General features: G+C 36.5%; 1 protein-coding gene and 1 pseudogene across 2 annotated transcripts in view; one reads left to right on the top strand and one right to left on the bottom strand.

The window, feature by feature from the left end:
• The window catches only part of Fstl5 (follistatin like 5), a 570877-nt gene that overhangs the window by 538083 nt on the left and 9710 nt on the right, over positions 1–23084 (top strand). The window lies entirely within an intron of this gene.
• On the bottom strand, positions 254–1923 carry LOC150055398 (kelch-like protein 5 pseudogene; annotated as a pseudogene).

Here is a 23084-nt window from a genome sequence, read left to right on the forward strand (position 1 = left end):
CATCCATCCTCGTTTTTTCTAGCAGGAACATACATTCAAAATCCACTGGCTGCAGTTCTGAGTGATGGAGAAATGTGCCCCTATTCCTGATCCATAGACTCCTTCTTTCCTTGTTTTAAAATCTTCACTTTGAGATGAGTCACTTTGTGCCTAGGAATGTGGCATTGCACAGTTAATACAAATGTATCCATTGATAGTAGAACAATTGTACAAAATTAGTGAAAGAAGGTATCTTCAGTTAGAAAGCATTGAGTTATAATTTTACAGTCACAACACAAGCTCCAGCTCTTCCTAGGTAGAGTGGTGCAACCTTTTTATGCTCATTTGTCTGTGGGTCATAGCTTCCACTGTGTTAAGGTACATCTGTCCGTCGTAGTCCCGACGGCACACAACTTATCGCCAAGCAAACACATGCCCACTGCATCTCTGCTGATGCTCATAGATGCCACGGTGGTCCACATGTCAGTTTTGGGATCATATCTCTCCACACAGTCTGAGAGTCTGGAAGTGAGGTTGGAGGCAGGGCCATCGTGTCCTCCAAAAGCATACAGCAACCCATTCCAGGTAGTTACTCCCACCCCATCTCTCCTTTTTGACATTTGTGCTCACGGTGTCCATTTATTGGTGTGAGGATCAAAACATTCTACTGATTTGAGACAGGAACTTCCATCACAACCACCAACTGCATAAACTTTTCAACTTAGAACAGCCACCCCCACTGTGCTCCTGGGTGTGGACATAGTGGATACAAAATTCCACTGGTGAGCCCGGGAGTCCCATCGCTCCACTATGTTCAGGTAGCTCCAGCCATCATGCCCGCCCACTGCATACATGGGGCCTTCCAGCACAGTCACACTAAGGTCGCGTCTATGCGTAGACATAGGAGGCATCACCCTCCAAGTTTTTGTTTTGGCATTGTAGCACTCTACAGTATTCAAAGTTTTCGGTCTGTCTCTGCCTCCAACCACGTACAGCTTGTCATCTAATACTGTGACACCGAACTGTAGCCTCCTACCATCGTATTCCTGACTGGAGCCCACATATTTGTACGGAGATCATACTTTTCAGTACTTGTTGCTCCTTTAGTTGAGTCCATTCCAACTGCAAATGAAGTACCAACTGTTGACTTTCTAGGCTTTGTCCAAGGAGTCTGTAACGTAGGTCTTCTCTCTGGTAGTAAATGATATTTCATTGTTTCCATAATGAGTTTCTGACATTCTATGTCATCCCGAAAAAGTACATTATTTTCCATGTCGGCTAGTAACTGTGGTGCAAGTAGAGGTAGTCTAATACAAGCCAAAAGCTTTCTGAGATCTTTCCGTTGCTGCTCCAAATCATTCAGGACCCAAGTCAGAAGTGCATTCAGTATGGTCTTCTCAGGAATGTTCATGTCATCACTGGCCAAGAGGTTTGCAATTTCACTGGCTGGGAGTAGCACAAACTCCTGCTTTCTGATTACTTCCATAAAATGTCCCATCGTACATTTGTGAGCCACTTCATGCAAATCTGTAATGACCTTGTGCATCACTAAAAGAACAGATTTCAAGACAGTTGGATGGATGAAGCTGTTTTATCAAAATCTTACAGCATGCTTCTACAACCTGTGAAAGCTGTATATGCATACTGAACCAAGGCCCATAATGAGTTTGGTTCTACACCTTCCATTTTTATTTCTTCTTGTCTTGCCTCTCTAACATCATTAGTAAACATGGCAGTGAAATAATCTGAGACAGAGGAGAGCACCAATCTATGAGCTGGAATTCTTCTATCACCAGCTACTAAAATTACATCACATAATTGTTTATGTCTCAAATAGTTTTCCATTTTTTTAAATGTTTGCTCAGCATGATAAAGGGCTTGAAAAAATTCATCTGATGAACACGGTTCCATGGTATGGCAAGACGATGTCTGACTACTATTGGAAGTCCTTCCTCTGTTGTTACTTTCCTAGGGAATCCCCTTTTCCAGGTATCATATACCACCTCCCCATAGTTCATTCCTTCAGCCATCTGCTGAGGTGAAGCTATGGAAGTTTTTCAATGCGGGGCCAGCTTCGGCGGTGGCCAGGGGTAAAGGCCGAGTGGGGCGGCCCGGCTGGAGGAGGTGGGGAGGCAGAGGCAGGGGGCCGGCGCACCCCAGAGAGGGATGCTCGACCCCTGGCACGCCCCCAGCCCCTGTCCAGAAGCCTTACTCCGGGTGGCGGCCAGCCGGGAGCGAACGACTCCAGTCCACCTCAGTTCTTTTTTGACAAAAAAAAAATATGGAAAACTGAATGCAACAATTCATTGGAATCATGCTTTGGAGAATTGTCAAGTGACAATAGTCTAGTTTTGATTACAATGAAGATTGAACTTCTTGACTAAAAATAATTTATTGCTTTGGTTGAAAATATGTCACATTTATGACATGTATTATTACAATCAGGCTTTGTCTTTATGCATCATTTATTTACATGTATCACATCTGGATTCTCTGGCAGGCAGACAGCTAACAGAGTGTAAAAAATATTTAATAGAAAAAAAACAGCTATGAATTCAAAAGGAGGAGCAGGAGAGGCTAAAGAAGTCTTATTATCTGATATCTCATCTTGAAGAAAAAAGAATTCTAAGTAAATTTTATACTATTTTACACTATTTTTTACATTTTACACTATTGTAGTGAGTAAGGAAGACCTAGCAATTTTGCTAGAAGCCCTAGAGTAACAAGCATCCAATCAGAGTATTTCTGCTAGGGGAAAGGCCTGTGATTTCTATATCCAGGATATTCTCACAGCAAACTGTGCAGTTCCTTATTTTGTAACAAATGCATCTGTGGACTTCAGAGAATACAGCTGAGGCCCTTGGCCAATTCAGCATCCACAGGGAGGGCCACAACAGCTCATTCTCTTGCCTAACAAAATATCACAGGCCCTAGTCAACCAAAATTCACCTCGATGTTAATGAATTTAATTTCATTTAATTAAATGAAAAGGAAGTATAAGAACAAGGGCAGGGGCCGGGAGTTTGGCCTAGTGGTTAAAGTGCTTGCCTAGCATGCACGAAGACCCGGGTTCGATTCCTCGGTACCACATACATAGAAAAAAGCCAGAAGTGGTGCTGAGGCTCAAGTGGTAGAGCTCTAACCTTGAGAAAGTCCAAGGACAGTGCTCAGGCTCTGAGCTGAAGCCCAGGACTGGCAAAAAAAATAAAAAAATAAAAATAATAAAAAAAAAAGAACAAGGGCAACATTTTTCTAAGGATGCATATTAATGTCTGGGCAACATTTTAAAGTTTTCAATGAAACATTTAAGGTCTAAGTCATAGTTGTTCAACTCTGGTTAATACCTGTTATATATGTGTGTAAAGTCAGCACATTACATTTGTTTTCTTTAATAGACAATATATTCTTTGCACTTTAATTCAACAATTGGTACAGGTCGTTACAAATCCTGTCACAATATTGACATAACACATATTTAACATGGTCTTTTCAAATGTCTTCCCTGCCCACTTCCCCCAGTTCTGGGGCTTGAACTGTAGGCTTCCACCCTGTTTCTCTAGGCTAATGTTCCATCACTTGAGCCAAAACTCCACTTCCAGATTTTTTTGATTAATTGGAGATAAGTATGTTACAGACTTTGCTGCCAAGGCTGGCTTTGAATTGTGATCCTCAGATCTCAGCCTGCTGAGTAGCTAGCATTAAAGACTTTCAAATGCCTTTTTCATTAAGCTGTCTCAGACAGTTGGGAAATATTTTAATGTGTTCTGGAGAACAACTAAGTATTATTGAAATTTGTGTTTAAGTAAAGAGAAGATTCTTCTATATTTATAATTATAATAAAAATTAAAATGTGTCTTCCGTCTTGGAGAGGAGTTAAGGCACGTGGTAGAAGTGTACTAAGAATGACATTGGGCCAGGGCCGGGAGCTTGGCCTAGTGGTAGAGTGCTTGCCTAGCATGCACGAAGACCCCGGTTCAATTCCTTGATGCCACATACATATTAAAAAAAACAACAGGAAGTGGTGCTGTGGCTCAAGTGGTAGAGTTCTACCCTTGAGAAAATCCAAGGACAGTGCTCAGGCCTTGAGCTCAAGCCCAGGACTGACAAAAATATGACATTGTGCTGAAACCCTTATCTTTGTATCTGCCTATACGTTTCTACATTTTGTTTAAAATTCACATACAATAGTGTCAATTATTTATAAAGCATATTTGAAGATGCATTGATTGCATTTACAATACCCTATTGCATCTTATCAATGCATTTAATGATACTGAAACATTTATTTATAGTATTTTTTATCAGAAAATTTTGTCTTCGTGTGTTTCTAGACACTAAACTTCTAAATCTAAAATGTTAATATTCAGTAAACCCTGTTGTGTGATAACTGATCATTTATTATAATACATGCTACTTGAATACATTTATATAGTTAACCACAGTGATTTGGATACTTCATATTTTCCACCAGTGAAGAATTCACATGTATAAAACATTATGCCATATACTATAAATAATACTAAACAAATTTAGATAATATAAGTAAATTTTATATATATAGATATCTATAAATAGATCATTTTATATATTTATACATAGATCTATCTGTATATAGAAAGATATATATCTATCCACCTCTATATATCAATGAGATAGATATATAAACATAGACAGACAGACAGATAGATGTACAGTCCAACAGTATAAGCACCATCCTGACTATCTCATTACTGAGAGATGAACATAGGAGCCAAGACATGCATTTTGATAGGGAAGTATGTGACTTCAGATACACCCTTTAATCTTATTGAGGCTTGGGAATTCCTCTATAAAATGAATAGATTGAATTAGATCATCTCCAAGTCCCTCTACAGCCAAAGGAAATTCTGAGGTTTAAGAAAAATAGGAAAGCAGCTGCTCTCTCTGCTGCTCCTCTCAGTAACACCATGTGGTACCATTCAGGAACTGTCAAGAGTCACATGTTCCCTTAAAATAGGAAAGTATTCTTTACTGTGGAAAATTCCCAGGAATGTCCCAGTTTAGAAGTCCAATACATAACTATATAAAGATCTACAATAGGGCCTGGAGTTTGGCCTACTGGTAGAGTGGTTGCCTAGCATGTACGAAGACCGGGGTTTGATTCCTCAGTACCACATACTTAAAAAAAAAAAGCTGGAAGTGGTGCTGTGACTCAAGCCTTGAGCTCTAGCCTTGAGAAAGTTCAAGAACAGTGCTCAGGTCCTGAGCTCAAGCCCAGGACTGGCAAAAAGAAAAGAACAGAAAAGAAAAGAAACTACAATGTCTAGCCCAGCTCAATTTACACAAGTACAACTTTTTTAAAATTGTATTTTATTGTCAGAGTGATGTATAGGGAGATTACAATTACATTTGTCAGGTAGTGAGTACATTACTTCTTGATCATTGATACCCTTTCTCATGTTTCTCTTCCACTTTCCCTCCCCCCACTCTTTCCCAATCATCTTGTTTTTCTGCTTCTTCCCTGCCCTATTTCAAATAAACAAATAGTCATTTATACTAATCACAAATACATTTCAAGTTCAAATAGTCTCATTGAGGTTTTGTGAGGGAAAAACAGTTCTTACTCTTGATGTCTTGAAATGTTATTGATAACATCTAAAAAATGGGAAACATTGACAATAAACCAAGTAAATTATTTTCTGGTGAAATTTGTTTTTCTCTCTAATTTTCTGCTGCTCTACAATCTTAGTGATTATAAAAGCTTGAATGTTTGTGTAATCTTAAAGTGTTTAATTTCTTAAATTTGAAACTCATTTGGAAGTGTTGCTGAAAATGCTGAATTGCTATTATTTGCAAAAATTCCTAACAGAATACTGAATACTAGAAAAAAGAGCAAAGGATGAATATTTATTTCAATAAGAAAAATAAGAAAGGAGCTCTTGGAAAAATAAAACAAAAAATTTTGATTAAAAGGTTAAAATTAAAGGAGAAAAAGTAGGTATAATCTTTCTTTCTTTCATCATTATTCAGATGTTAGACAGAGGAATTACCATTTCATTAGTCCAGTAAAGAGTACATTTATTTTTGGACAAGTCACCTCTTCCTTTGCTGTCCTCTGATTGGTATAAATTGTTTTTTTGTTGGTGGTGATTTTTTTAAGGAAAATTATATACAACTTTTCTAAGAAAAACTACTCAGGAAATTTTATTTCTCCTCAAACTTCAACTCTTTAAAAATATACTAATTGCCTTCAAAATATTATGTCATTTAATCATATGACATAAATAAATATTAAATATTTGTTTAAATGTTTGGTGAATTTATCAAGTCAAAATGATCACTCATAAATTAATTTGATAATTGATTTTACTCCACAGATGATCTGGGCAGTCTTTCAAGGTCAGTAGAATGCTTGTTCTCTCCGTGCCCTTCCTCTGTGACCTTGGGCCACTTTCAGACTAACAAATCTTTGCAGCCTGTGGTCTATCCATTTGCAGGACTGACAGGTGTTCCTGGGAGAGGCTGTAAATTTTTTATTTTTTATTGTAGCAACTCCAGTTACTCCAGAGACCATCATTTTCAGTTTGGCTCAATCTTTAAAAATGCAATTTACTGAAAAATTATATGACAGACCAAGAGGGCTCAAGTGATAAAATGCTGTCCTGAGTGAAAACACAAAGCAAGGGGGCAAGGCTATGAGTTCAAGATCTGCTACCAATACTAAATAAATAAAGCCTTTAAATTGAAATGAAAACCAAAAATAAGCTACAATACACATTGAATAGAAAAAAATATAAATTGGCAACTGTGTCACACACTTCTAGGTCTAGCTACTCAGAGGCTGAGAAATGAGGATCATGTGTCCAAGCCAGCCTGGACAGAAAGCTTCAAAAAGCTGGAAGGGAAGCTGTGACTCAAATGGTAGAGGCCTTGAGTGAAAAATTTAAGTGACAAAGCTAAGGCACACACACACACACACACACACACACACACACACACACACACACACACCAAACAGAAAAATTCAAAGTTCTATAGTCAGTGCACATGTAATTTTGAGAGTTGTTCACATTTTTAAGGGCTCAGTTGACTATTTTTATAGACAGCATTTCTGAGAAAAATAACATATTTTACTAGAAATAATTCTTCACACGATTTTCTAAGACAATGTTTTAGGAAATCCTGAAAGTAGATGAATGTGTTTCATACTGGACTTCATGCTATTCCATGTTTTACTAACCAAGGTGGTAACCATTGAAAGAATTTTGACTGGAGGAAAGTGGTCATTACCCAATACTCTTTCAAAATCTGTTTCAGGTAAAGAAATGGTTTTGAGCCTCATCACATTTTAAACATAGAGGAAGTACTGGATATAATGTAGTGTAAAAAAGTTATAGTCTCTTGTTATTAATCCACAGATCAGCTACTCAAGCAAAATTGTTTCTGAATTTATAGCAAACTAAAAGGAGCGTAAAAATTATTTCTTCCTTGTGATCTACATAAACAGCTTTAGCAGGAGCTAGGTAATAAGAACAATATAAATGCCTTTCCAAATAGATGAGTAGAGCTGGGATTGGAATGTAATGCACTGTAATGTGTTTTCAGTTCACGGGTCCATTCCAAGGCAATACTCTGGGCATGTTTCATACTCTAAGAAAGAAATGTGTTGCATTATATTATGACTTATTTTAGGAAAATAAAACGAACTCCCTAGGGCACGTTGAAGAGCATTTAGGCTCCCTGAAGGGATGCTCAAATCACCTGCTTGTGTGTGTGTGTGTGTGTGTGTGTGTGTGTGTGTGTGTGTGTGTGTGTGTGTGTGTGTTTGCTGCTCTTATCAGCCTGATAGAAAAAAGCAAGGGTAAGAAAGTTAGGCAGCCACAAAGCCCCCTGTGGATGCTCAGGTTCTCTGACATGTACTGTTTCTTCCTCACAGACTTTACATCCTTGGGGAGCCTATATTCATTTTGACTGTGAATGTTCTCTTCTTACCTGACTTGTAGAATGTTAAATGACAATCTAAATAAGAAAAGGGAATCTGAAATCAAGATGATTCTTAGCTCAAGCTGAAAACTAAGTGTTCCTGCTCAGAAATCTGAATCACTGAACGCCAGTGGCTCAGTTGCTAGAGCAGTAGTATAACCAAACTCTAAGCTGAGATCTGAGTATCATAGTTCAATGCCAACCCAGGCAAGAAAAACTCAGTGTCACTATGGTTCAGGTGGGTAGAGCACTAGCCTTGAGCTGAAGATTCAGGCACAGAGCTCAGGTCCAGAATTCAAGACTCACTCCCCCCTGCCCTACCCTAAAAATATTATGAATCACATTTGAATACCAATAGTCTCTTCAGCAGGTCCCGTGGCTCACACATGTAATCCTAGCTACTCAGGAGGCTTAGATGTGAGGATCAGATCATGATTAGAATCCAGCCCAGGCACTAAAGCCCACAAGACTCTTATCTCCAATTAACCACTAGAAAACTGGAAGTGGTGCTGTGGCTTCAGGTGTAGGGCAGTAGCCTTGAGCTGCAGAGCTCAGGGACAGTGCCAGGCCAGAGACCATGGTAGCCAAAAAAAAAAGAATAATCTCTTGAAGACACTTGAAGTTTAAGACCTCAGATGAATGGAAAGTTCAAGGACAGCCTCAACTAGATGTGATAAATTGTCTCAAGGACTAGGGATATAGCTTAGTGGACATAGAAGGTAGATGGACTTCATGGCATGTTTAAGGCCTTCTCTCATTTTTAGTAGCTTTTAAAAGGAAAAATAATTTCACTAGTCTCTTCTGATTGCTGTATCCTGGAAAAGAGAGAGATATTCCATCACTCCGTTAATGTAGCTAGGAGTTTAAATAAGCTACATGGGAACTATACCCCACTAATCAGATAGTAGAAAGCAGTGCTGGTCTTCTATTCAGTAGGATTTTTAAAGGCATAAACCACACACAAGTGGTGTGTACATGCAAGAAGGCAAGGTTACAGAAGCAGAAAATAGCAGCTAAGTGATTAGGAATAACAATTACAGTTACAATTCATTGAACAAAACAAGATTTACATTCTTGACTACCCTTCTTTTGTTCAGTTCTTGGGTGTAGCTGACATTCATTGAAAATTCATCTTCTTAGTTGACCTTCCCTACAACTAACTAGAACTTGTGACTGGTCTAACAAATTAAAACATGTGACTGATTCCTGGAATTTCCTCTATTGTCCTTTGTAAAGGTCAAGCCACTTTTTGCCATGGTTCCTGTCATTTTCAGCTCTGGACACTTGGAATGGCCCATTTCTAGGCTCAGATCATAATTTCCCCATGCCAGATTTCTCATATTCCTACTGTTGTATTTTCAATTATTTCTGTGATTTCCTGGTTACAAGCTAAAAAGTAGGCAATTTAAGGGTAAAGGTAATAATAGGGTAGTTATGTTTAGTTTCTTTCATCCCTTCTCTTACTACCCCAGAACTTTTATATTTCAACAGGGCTTTTTTTTGGGGGTGGGGGAGATGTCTACATTTCCTGATCCTGCCTGCAAGCAAGCAAGAAGTAAAATTTGCAGCTAACCTTGGGCAGGAGCTGTGAGATCACCTGTTGGAGTCATTAGGGGTGGGGTCACTTTTGCAGCTGTCCTTGGACACCAGAGGTAGCACGTAGCCCAGGGGTTCCACAAACTGGGATCAGACCTGGGATGACAGCATTCTGGTGATGCTACTGGAGACTAGAGTTACAAGCAGTTTCAGAACTGGGGGTGGGGATTTGCACTGGCTACATAATCTAATTTGGGGAAGGAGGTGAGTGTCTAAAAACAAAGATGTTATATGTACTTTATGCATAAAAATTTTGTCAAACATTCCTGCAAAATAACAATTTTTGTGCATTGATAAACAATAGAGATATACAGTGAAGAAGGTCCTAGCCAGTGGGATTATATTGGGTATAAAAGACCCATAATCTGCCATCAGCAAACTATGAATCCTGAAATGTGATGATGATATTTATAGGCCTGAAAACCACAGGAGATTCCAGCCCAGGTCTGATTGGCCTGTTCCCCTTTCCTCTGATATCATGTGCTTTGCAGTTGTTCAGATATGTAGACGGGCAAGTTCTGTTTTTCTGGGGAAGCTGTCACTTTGTCACCTTGCCAAATTCAGTGTTTACTGCTTCTAAGAAACACTGCCATAGACACTCCCAGAAATAATGTTTTATCAGCTTTTTTGGCATATAAAATTACCAGTCACAACTCAATTACTTGGAAAGCTGGTCACACATATGTATTTAATATGCAGCCTCTAGATAAATAAATAACAAGATCCACCTAATGCGATATAACTAACTTCAATAAAACTAAGAATGTACTAACCTTTCTCAGAAAAGGAGGCAGTGACTCCAGTGATGTTTATTTTTGTCACAACTAGGTGAAGTACAATTAATAATATTTAAATGCTTAATACTAATATGATAAAGTTGATACACCTAGTGTTATTCTCTGGTAAAGAAAAAAGACAGGAAAGAGAATGAAAGACACCTGCTTAATACATATAGAAATTTATAACTAAGAAAAAGCTACTCCTAATATGCATTTCCCTTTCAGTTGTAGAGAGACTTTTACAGAAGGTCATTTGATTATTTATAATATACTGGGACCCCAATAAAGTCACAAACTCTGACTGATGGTAAAAAGTCTTAAGTGTTTTGCACTGACCAACCAGGGCTAATACAACTCAAGAGTGAGCAGCTCTGAATTCAAAAAGTGTAGGGGTTTATAAATGCAAAAGCCACACATAGCCACACACAGGTGGCCAGTAGTTTTAGACCACTACACTATCTTAACGCCAGACTGACCAGTGCCCATCATGGCAACCACAAAAATGAATCTATCATTGTAAAAGTCAAAATTGGCATGCACATGCAAGCAAGCAAGACATGGAAGCAGAACTAAGTGCTTGTTTTGAGGGTTTGTGTGTGGGGGGGGGTCATGGGACTGGGTACTGTCCCTGAGCTTTTCAGCTCAAGGCTATCACCCTACCCTTGTGCCAAAATCCACTTCCCATTTTCTAGAGGTTAAATTGAGATAAAAGTCTCAGGTCCTTTTGTGCTAGGGCTGGCTTTGAACCTTGATCATCAGATCTCAGCCTCCTCTGTAGCTAGGATTACAGGCATGAGCTTGGCTCTAAGTTTTTTATTTTTTTGCAGATTGACCATATAACCTTGGCATGACCTTCATTCTCAGTACATTTATTGTTTTCCAAAGGATTCTCTGATAAGTTTGATAAGTTTTTTGTGAGTATTGTTCTTGAGCTAGCTTATGCTGACAATTCCCATGAATTTTAATTTTTAACCCATTACATTTCTACAGTGCATTCAAAATGATCATTTCAGACAGACAGAACTCAGACAGCTGATGAGATACATTACAAGTCTTTTCTGTTACAGAGCAAGTGAGTTTTTAGACCTTACTTAGGCCAAATGTTACCCAACCCTGCATGGTTACATGGCCATAGTTGTCATTCTCAAATGCCTCCTTCCACTACCCATTCTGTGCTGCCTTTCCTTTCAGCAAGAACCTTAAAGGTTCTGGGGTTTTCATTTAATGGGATGACCCAAACTTCATTCCCTGCCACCACCCAATCCTTTGTTTCTGAAGGGTGTGATATGTTTAAGAATCCTGCCTTGACTATGTTGAAGTATTACTTGCAGATTCTTTCAGAGATTTCCTGTATTTCTCATATTCCTTTGGTATAGTTGCAGCTTGTTTTCTCCTTAGTTTCTGACCAGACATCCTCTTTAGCACCAAAGCTCCTTCCTATGCCTATAAGAAGAAGGTGGTAGTTTGGACTTTCAGTTCAACAGAATTGTTGTGAACTGGTAGAAGTCTTTCCTTCCTCAGAAAGTAGTACACTTTGTCAGTCAATAGAGAATGAAGTCAAATGGAGAGTAAGAACAAACTTTGCCAGTATGTCTCTGGATGTGAGTATGGTGATATCCAGTGGACACTAGAATTCCTGAATCGGGAACCCTGGTTTTAGGGTTGATGGCCATGGGAGGTGGTGATTAGAGATGATTTTCATTGTAAAAACATCACTATTTGTTGCAGAAATCAACAATATAGTGTGACATTGTTTAAAATTAATGTGAAATATCATACAAATTGTTTTAGAGGTGATATGTTTATAAGAAAGTTCATTTAATGTATAGAACCATTCAGACTTGTTGGCTGGTAAACAAAATTAACTAGAGTTAAAACAAACCCAGTCATTAACTGAATTTGCTACCGCAGAATTGGACTGCCTTTGAAACTAAAGTGTTATTTGTTCAATAAAGAGCACAAAAATGAATATTGTTGAATTTCATGTTTTGTAAATTGGGCATTAAAAGTAGAGATAAGGCTTTGTTGGAACACAGACAATGCTTTTCCCCTATCAAAATTCATATTAAAATTGGGGAGGGTTAATGGCCATGGCTTTCAAACTGGCCTTTGATCTAGACTCTCAACTTTCATGACTGTTCTTTGTAAATTATTCAGTTCCAAATGGTCCTTTTAATAACAGAGTCTAAGGGGAAAAAAAAGAACTAAACTAACCTGTTAGCAAAATCTTTTCAGAAATGCATCAGGTTCTAATTTGTTAACCACATAGAAAAATTAAGAGAGGTAATACTGTGTCAGAGACCCTGTGGCTTCCCACATTAGTCAGACAGATAAAGCACTCAAATATTCATTCATCAGAAGAAAATAATAGCAGCACACAATGATCTTGTAATCACATGAGACTTTTTAGCATTTGAGCTACTGTAGTAAAAATCCTATTATATAGTGTAGCAGATAGCTAATCTTCAGGGAAAATTCATCCTCCGTACATGTGTTAATACTGACAGCAAAGCCTTCAAAAATTCTTGGTAAAAACTAAGTGGAACAAGTGATTTGAATATGGGCTCATATACTTGAATGTGTCAGGCAGAAGTACTTCTCCATACAACACTAAAAAATAATTGAACAGGCCGGGAGTTTGGCCTGGTGGTAAGAGTGCTTGCCTAGCATGCACAAAGACCCAGGTTCAATTCCTCGGTACCACATAATAGAAAAAAAGCCAGAAGTGGTGCTGAGGCTCAAGTGGTAGAGCTCTAGCCTTGAGAAATCCCAAGGACAGTGCTCAGGCCCTGAGCTCATTCCTAGGACTGGCAAAAAAATAAAAATAAAAATAAATAATTGAACAAATAAGGTCTATGATGGGCATCCTTATCACCCATCATGTATTTGAATTTAGAAACAATATAAAACACTTTAATAGCGGTGATATGTCCTTCAGAAGGCAACTTATTTTTTGTTGAATAATAAAATGTGTGAATTTATTATAAACTAGCTCAATGAGAATACTGTCTAAGATTGCAAGTGTAGCCATTATTGTACTTACATTATGTAAAAAATTCTTGACAAGAATAAACTATTAACTAATACTAGCATTCTTTGTAATTTTACTTGACATCTTACAATGATTCTTAATGATAATGATAATAGCTGTAATTTATAAAGCACCTACAAAATATTAGACTTTGTGTTTATCTCTCCTTAATTGTCACTGATTATGTAATATAAGAAAAGAACAGAGCCAAAAAACTATCTAAAGAGTCAAACAAAACTAAAATAATGAAATTCAAATATATTCCTGTGATACTAAAAGAGGACACTGGATACCAAAACTTACAGCTAGTCTGCACTCCATCACAACCCTATTCACTCTGAATAATCCTTAGTGATCTGACCACAACATTCCCTTAATATTGGAATACACACCAATTTAATAAAGGAATAAAATATTAAGTGCATATGGAAAATGAAAATTTCTATAGTGAGAATATTTCTTGGATTATTAGAGCTTGTTTCATTACTTTTTTGTGCGTGGGGGTCATGGGACTTGAACTCTGGCCTAGACATTGTCCCTGAGCTCTTCAGCTCAAGGCTATCCTTAAGCCAAGCCCCACTTCCTGTTTTTCTAGAGGTTAATTGGAGATAAGGGTCTCAGGTCCTTTTGTGCCTGGGCTGGCTTTGAACCTTGATCCTCAGATCTCAGCCTCCTGAGTAGCTAGGATTACAGGTGTGAGCCACCGCTCCTGGCTCTGTTTCATTACCTTTATAACATGCTCTTGCTCCTTTATCTGTAATATTTTCTCATTTTTGGAGAAATTAATTAATAAATACTAGATAAATAATCACCTAGATTGGATTTCTATTGACTTTTTAACATAATGACTAAAAGTGAAAAGATTTAAGAACCCTAATCAATATTACCTAATGAATATTTGGTCTCTTCAATCCAAATGTTAAAATTATATCTATGACACAAAGATTTTTTTGTGTGGATCATGGGGTTTGAACTCTGGGCCTGGATGATGTTCCTAAGCTCTTCAGCTTAAGGCTACCATCCTACCCCTTGAGTCTCAGCCCTACTTCCCATTTTGTGGTTAATTGGAGATAAGAGTCTCATGGTCTACAGTGCCCAGGCTGGCTTTGAACCATGGTCTTCAGATCTCAGCTTCCTAAGTAGCATGAATTACAGGCGTGAACCACCACATCTGGCTAACACAAATATTTAAGCCAAAAAATACCTGAGTGAATTGTTATTCAATGTCAGTTGGAGATAATTATTTCTTTACTACAATAATTAACTATAGATGATGTCTATGCATACATTGAAATGTTTAGTTTTTGCTTCTTTCAGAAAAAAATAAATTGTACAGATAATATTTTAACTTCCCTCCACATGAAAATTATGGCATTTGGGGATGATCGTGGTTTTCTTTTGAAATCTATTAATATTAAGTATAAATCAAAACATTACCATTGTTCTGCCATCTTTCGCCATCTTGAACCCTTTCATAGCCCTTTGTAGACCTACTCTAGAGTCATCTAGTCTCCATTGCTTTTTCACCTTTTGTTTCTGTGCAAATGCCCTGAAGCAAAATAGTGGCCATACTGGAACAACAATAAGAAGCCATTGAGGCTACAGTGAGTTGAGTAAGGGAAGAGAAGTGGAACATGATCAGGGTACTCCAGAATACCTAGAGTACTAGCTGGGATAGCATCCCACTGGGCTAAAGGAGTCAAAGTGGCTTAAACTCATGAAGGCTGAGTGGAAGAACCACATCAAGTAACTTATTATGCTCTACATATTTATTCATGATGTTGCAAATGGGAATTTTACTTATGGCAAAACAATATTCTATCATGTACATGTGCCACATTTTCTTTAGAGTGTTTTTCTGGCACTTGAACTCAGGGCCTGAGGGCTATCCCTGAATTTTTTGTTCAACACTTGAGCCACAGATCCATTTCCAGCCTTTTGGAGGTTAATGAGAGATAAGATTCTGAAGCTATTTTCTTCTTAGGCTGGCTTTGAACTGAGATCTTCAGATATCAACCTCCTAAGTAGCTAGGATTACAGATGGGAACCACTGGTGCCTATTTCACTATATTGATGGAGAATGTTTCATATGTTTATTAAAACAATTTCTGTCTACTGTTGGGAGAGCAGAGTTCTACAGATGTGTCTCTTAGATCTAGCTGGTAATATTCAAGTCTTCTTCAATTGTAATGCCACCACATGAAAGGTGGAGAGAAGGAGGAATATTAACTCAATATCAGTATATCTAAACAGTGTCTCAAAAAATTTGAAGGTAAAACATTTGAAGGTGTAACATTTTTCTACTCATTTCTATTATCATATATTAAGCATATAAAGGATTTAGTTTTTCTATTTACATAATATGTATACAATGTAGTTTTACCTAATTCAGTTAGTGAATATTGTACACTTGTATTTTGAGTATAGGGTTTGTGAGGAAATACTTAGTACTGGGTTGGCTTGCAAACAAATTTTCAAACCAAGAATAGCTTAAAGAACCATAAAAGTACTGTATGATTAACATTGGAATGATATCATTAGAGGAGAGAGCATTTGGCAAAACAGAATTGATTTTTGATATACATTGCTGTTTATTGGAACCTCAGATATTGAGAGATTTGTACCTTGAAAATATTTTATTTTAATGTAGTATGGAAATTATCTGCCCATCATCTATCTATGAATTTATCTGTAACTATTTTCTTTTGCTAGTACTGGGACTTGAACGAAGATCTTCACATTCAGCATAATTTTTACTACCATTGATGTTTTACAATTTGAGCCATATATCTAGTTTCTTATTATACAATAAAACTTATTGATAACTGTTAAAGCTGATATTATTTTGTATTGATATTTGATCTAAAATTTAATTGCTATATATTTTTTTCCCTGCACTGTTATTTTCATCTTAATTGATTCATTTACTGTTCAAGTAATTTTTGTACTTACAGTGATTCCCCATTTCACTTACTATTTAAACATATTTTGGTTAAAAAATTGTCTTCCTTTTATGAGTCTTTGTGTAGATTAATTATTTTATGAAATCTCTACATTTATTTTAATACTTAGAAATACATAATGAAGATTAAAATGATAACCAACAATTACAAGAGAACTTTTCGAGTTTTATTCAAAATTAGCACATTCATATTTCTAACTGCATTATTTATCTATTCATTTCCTTGCTTATTTATTCTTAGAAAAGAAATGGACTACACTCATTGAGCAAAGATTTGTAAATTAAAACATGACAGGATTAATACAGTTTTCCAACTTCATCAGAGTTAAACTGATTATTTAGCTGTTCAGTCTATGAACAGGGATTTGCTTATTATATTATAATGGTTTAATTATGCAATTCATACAATACTGCTAGTTTTCTATGGTGTAACTGAATAAGCATTAATTCAAAATTAGTGTTTAGTAAAGATCATTTTAAAGCATGCTATAAGACCATAGACATATATATTATTTTGTCACCAGGTTTTTAAATTTCTTATAAATTTTGCTACCATATATAATAATGCTTTAAGAAGTACCTGTGAATAAATTTTTTCGGGGGGTTCATGGGGCTTGAACTCTGGCCTGGGTGCTGTCCCTGAGCTCTTCAGCTCAACATTACCATCCTACCCTTAAGCCATAGCCCCATTTCCCATTTTCTAGTGATTAATCAGAGACTCTCAGGGTTTTGTATTGCCCAGGTTGGCTTTTAACCATGATCCTCAGATCTCAGCCTCCTGAGTAGCTAGGATTACAGGCGACAGCCACCATGCCCAGCTCTGTGAATAAAATTTTATCAATATTTATGAGTATTTCTTCAGAACACTTAATTAGGGATAGAATTGTTATCACAAGGGGCTACTCAGGAGAACTGTGGTTCTAAGAACTGTAATTCAAAGTCAGCACAGGTTGAGTAGTCTTTAAACCTTTATATTCAGTTAACTAGCAAAAAGCCAGAAGTGGAGATGTGGCTCAAGAAGTAGAGTTCTAATTTTACTGAAAAAGCTAAGTGAGACTTTTAGTTTAACCTTAGGCCCAGTACAGAGATAAGTAAATAAGGAAAATAAGACAAGTGGCAGAAATATGAGGAACTTTTATGCAAATTGCTAATTACAAATTGGTAATTTTCTTATACACTGAAATACTTTCATTAACACTGAAGGAAAGACTAATTCCACTGAATGTCATTTAACATAAAATATAAGTAGTTTGTGATATTGAAATTGTATTTGTTCACTTGAATTTTACCTGAAAAATATGGAAGTTAAATAGCACATATATACATATATATATATATATACATATATCCTTCTTTATGGCTTCCTCATGTTCAAGTATATCCTTGTTTATGGCTCCCTCACATTTCCATATATCCTTCTTTATGAATTCCTCTCATTCACATATATCTTTTTATATGTTTTTAAACTTTTCATTAATCAATGTTTACCAATTGCATTTGTATAGCATTTAGAGGACTCTCCACTAGGTTTGACATTGACTGCTCTATTGCCTGTTTATATTGGATGGGAGATGCAATTCCTTGATTTGACATTTTTCTTGAGTTTTTTGTTATGCCCATTTGAAAATGGGAGCAAGACTAATATCACACAAGATTACAGTTTTAAGATATAACCAACCTAGAGCTCTTTATCTGGCCAGACAATAGAAGTTCAAAATTTTAGACTGGTATTATCACTCTTTCTGTTTTGTGCATTTACAGACAAATCTACCACCACCACCAATCACAGTTTTATAACCAAAACAACCCAAATGCAATCTCTATGATATTTAAGTCACTCTGGACCTACAGTATAATTGAACACATACTTATACAGTCTTGGTTAACAACAATCAACCATAGATCTATGCATTATAAAAACTGAAGCAGGATCAAAAGACAAGAGATAGAAAAATAGTATGAAAGACAAGAGGGGAGATAAGAAAAGAGTAATATAGGAGTGTAAGAATAATATAGTAATGAAGGAAAGGGATAGAGTGAGGATAACTGATCTAAAGTGATAGAAAGTGAAAATAATTGAATACAATTTAGAAAAAATATAAGGTAAAACTTATAAAAATAAAAAGAATATACAAAGAAAAGAGGAAAGTACATATGGGAGAGATTAGAGATAAAAAATTACAAAAATTAAAAATTAAAAAAGGAGGACACCTCACAATTGTGAGTTCTTAAATATTATAAATACTAAGGTTAAGAACCGACAAATTAAAAAGCAGGGGACTGCATCAATAAAAATATAACTTGTTAACAAGTCTGTACACAATGCTGTCACTATGTTTCTAGGAATGACCACAATGACAAAAGGAAAGAAGTAAAAAGAAATGAAATAAAATACAAAATAATATTTTTAAAAGGGGGAAAAAGAGGATGGAGGTAAAAATGGCAAAAAAAGAACAAGTAAAATTGCAAGTGAAAAAAGTAGTAAAATTTGAAAAACTTATAGTTAGAAAACAAAAAAAGGTATTTTTTTTTTGTGGGAAGTAGGAAACCTAGGTCTCCACTAAATTCGGGATCCAATTACTCTGTGGAGGTTTTTCGGGTTTTTTCTCCTCCTGTGATTTAGCTTTGTGGTTTTTCCGACCAGTTTGCTTGATTGGGCAAAAAAAGTTCTGCCTTACAGATTTGGTTTGCAGACTCTGTGACAGTTCACCCAGGTTAATTTACTGGTAAGGCGGTGAGCTTTATGAGTCCGGCAAGAGAAAGTCGACTATTTTCAGTAGCTTGAGTTTTAGCCAATTCAGCAGAGAGCCTGGGGTGGAACCTCCTCTGGCTTTGTTTACAGAGAGAGTGGCCCTGCCTAGCAGGAACTACTGGTGCTAGTGCAGGAAAGTACACTTTTGGATAAGCTGACTTTGGGAAAAACGTTTGCCCTTTTGAAAGATGGTGCTGCCATCACCACTTCTTAGGCCCCAGTTGGTATGGCAGTATCTTTGCCAGTAGTCAAGATGGCACTGTTGTCAGCTGGTCAGGGAGGGGCTACCTTCCCAATGCTGTTCTGCCAGTAGGGTGAAAATGTCTTTAATGATGTACTCAAAATTCCCTCAGTTGTCTGATTCCATGAAGCTGGTAGGTCTGCGGATAGGATAGGTGATGGCCTCGAGGCTCCAGGTCAAGCTCTGTCTGTACCCAATAGGTCTGTACTACTGAGAAGTGCTATCTGTTCAGGTTCTGAAGGAGGCTTTGTTTCCACTGCTCCTCCCTTAGGGAGAGGCTGGCACCGCGGCTGCCGCACCGTCAATGGTATGGGCTCCAAACTTTCTTCTTGAGCCAGCTGCCTGACTTTTTGCTCTCTGACTAAGATCTCTGTGGTGCTAAAGCTTACTTAGAATCGATCTTTAGGTATAAACTTTCTCCTACGATGCTAGAACTGGTATCTCGGCGAGAGCTCAGAAAAACTCACCCTGATCCGCTGCCATCTTCCACCAATCTCCTTAAAATCTCATTTTAGTAATTATTTATTTTTGCTTCTTTTTATACTACCATCTATAATATTAATCTTTTAATATTACATGTAGGTGTGTGCTTGTGTGTGTGCTTGTTGCTGGGCCGGAACTCAGGGCCTGGGCACTAACCCTTAGATTTTTTGTGCATGGCTATCCTTGCCTCTACTTCTGGGATTATGGTGGTTAATTAGAGGTAAGACTCATAGACTTTACTGTCTATGCTGTTTTTGAACAGCAATCCTCAGATTTGTCTTGTCAGTAGATAGGATTATCAGTGTGAACAACTGGCATTTTGTCTGTATTTTTAACTTGAATTTTCCAGATATTATGTCTTGTAAAGTTTTTATATATATATATAAATATTATATATATGAGTGTGTGTGTGTGTGTGTGTGGTGTGGTGTGTGTGTGTGTGTGTGTGTGTCTAAGTTAGGTTTCTCAGTAATTCAACACAGCAAGTATATGGCCTGAACTTTCTCTACTAATGTAATAAAGTACTTTATTGTGATATTAATTTTCTACATATGACATTAAGCTGCTTCTGGAAACTTCATTATATTTCACCAATAAATTTGGTTCCCATGCATTTTTTTGATGTAGCTTGAATTTATAATACTAGAATGTCATGCATACATGTGCTTTCCAACATTTATACTTATTATATAAAATTAGTCATTTAAATTTTGTTAAGAAAATTTCCTATTTTTTTGTGATCTATATTCCCTAGAAAAAAAATATGTGAATGGGAAAGTACCTGAAATGATTAAAAAAATAAAAAGATATATATCCTAAAGTGATTTCTCGCTTATCCATTTCTGACTTGAACTTTCCTCAAATGCCAGGTGTCCTTCTTGACAGTCAAAGTTCATTTAAGTTTGGGATGGGAGAAAGTAAATGTATTTAAGCTCATGGATAACATCTCCTACTTAAGAGCATATATTATTTAATAATATAAGTGAGGCTTTTTCTCCTTTCTTAGTTTAATTCCTCCATTCCTTCCTTGTACCTATTTCCTTTTTCCAAACTCTAGTGTACATGTACATTAAGTATGTAATATTTTCTTTGCTTGTTGCTTTGTATTGTTCTTAAAACAAAATATTAATATTTTCTACATTTTTTCAATGAAATAAATGACGATATAGGATATTTTTAAAACATGTCCATTTCCTTCTGTAATTTAGTCCAAGGCATAATCATCTATAGGATTTAAAATCCTTGTCTATTATATTTTAGTTAACCACTTAATCATGTGAACATGTTGCCAGTAGATGGACTGATTGATAAATTTGGAGAGGATGTGATAGTAAGGAAGGTTGTGAATTTTAATTCTAAAAGACAAGAAAGTTAGCTTCAGATTGGCCTAGTCAATGAGAAGCCAGACTGAGGTTATAAAAAAGAGTGAGACCAGAATATATATCTACCACCAGCAACATCTTTTCTGTTGATTTGCTGGTCACCAGATTATTCTTTAGATCAAAGTTCACAGATCCACATAGAACACATAAATGTCTATATAATTCTGCCCTTCCAGGATTCAGCAGTGTCAACAGCTTCATTTTTATGCTGACAATATTACTGTTCTATCCCTTCTGGCCAATTTGCCCTTCTCTGTAAGCATTCCCTTTATTGTTCTCCCTCCTAATTATTCTCATTGTAATTTACTCTTTTCCTTCTGGAATGCAGACAAATATAAACTCTTTTCAAATGAAAACCTGGTACAACAGAAATTCAAGATAGCAATTGACACAAGGATGTAACTACATTTATCCCTTCTGCCATATTTACAGAGTTTCCCAAAACTCTTTTGGAAAATCAGAACAGAAATTTTTAGCATCCTGTCATTTAAATGGGCTATAGTTTCCATTGAGGAAAGAGACCCTTAGTTCTTCCCATCTCCTTCAGGAACAAGTTCTCTTTTAAGGGAAAAATGTCTGGAAATTAAAACTAGAAATGCAATAATATAGCCACATATTTTACTGTAAAATTTACATAATTATGCCTATGCAAATGAGTTATGAGGGTATCAATTTTTTTGTTGTTGTGGTCATGAGACTTTAACTCTGGACCTGCATGTTGTCTCTGAGCTCTTCAGCTCAAGGCTACCTACTCCTTGAGCCACAATGCCACTTCTAGTTTTCTGGTGGTTTATTGGAGATAAGAGTCTCATGGACTTTAGTACTTTGAACCATGATCCTCAGATTTCAGCCTAATGAGTAGCGAGGATTGCAGGTGTGAGCCACCACACCTAGCTCGTGTTGTTTATTTAAGCTTTTCAACCTAGGTTTTAAAATCAGAAAAATTTTAAATGTTATCAGTTCACAAATCCCTCTAGGAATCTATAGTTCTCACAAATCGATCTTGTTTTAGTTAAAAATCTTTGATAAATGTGGCAATTTTAGTACTCTGTGCTTTTTAACTCCCAAATATGAGCAATACCTCTCCCTGATAAAGAGGTGTGTTTAACAAACTATTTGTGTGAAGTTCAAATTAAACCTCCATCGTTGATATGTGTATGGAAATAAAATGCAAACTTTTCTTACAAGTGTCAGCCAGAGATACCAAAAACAAATATAAAAGAAATAATAAACCAATGAATTATGGCTTACATCACCTTTACAGTTTTGTCCATGAAAAGTCTCTGTCAGTAATAACAGAATGATAATATTACAATATTACATTGGGTTGCATATTACAATATTGATTACGTAGAGAAGACATTGTCATTTAGTATCTCATCTAGTCACCTTTACTTAAATTTCAACTAAAATTAAGGGTTTCAAATCTTTCTGCTCTGGAGTGTTATTTCATTATTTATGATTTCAATAATTTGAACCTGCAAAACTGGATCATTTCTTTATTTTTGGTGCACATTGCATCAATGTGGTGACTGGATAGAGTCTCTGAATAACCTCACTTCACAAATATCTTTAACTTCCCCTCACCACTTTTCATTCCAGTGTATTAAAATGTGTGCAAAGATTGGGGCTGAAATCTGAAGAATTGCATGTGACGGTGTTTATGAAGGATTGAGTGGATAGATAGGAGGCTTATAGTTCCTTTCTGGCTTCTAGTGGAAAGGCAATATCTCAGTAGTTAATCCCTGAAAAAATTAGTAATAACTATTGAGAGGAGTTCTGAGAAGACTGGGGACAAGTAGTTCTGCACTAAAGCTCATAGTGAAGGAAGGGATGACATTATCCAAAAGGAAATACATACTTTGCTTGACTTATGTAAGTGTAACCCCTCTATTTTTAGCATTTTCAAATTGAACA

This window comes from Megascapheus bottae, chromosome 13, assembly GCF_031878675.1.
Source record: "Megascapheus bottae isolate mThoBot1 chromosome 13, mThoBot2.hap1, whole genome shotgun sequence".
NCBI lineage: Eukaryota > Metazoa > Chordata > Mammalia > Rodentia > Geomyidae > Megascapheus > Megascapheus bottae.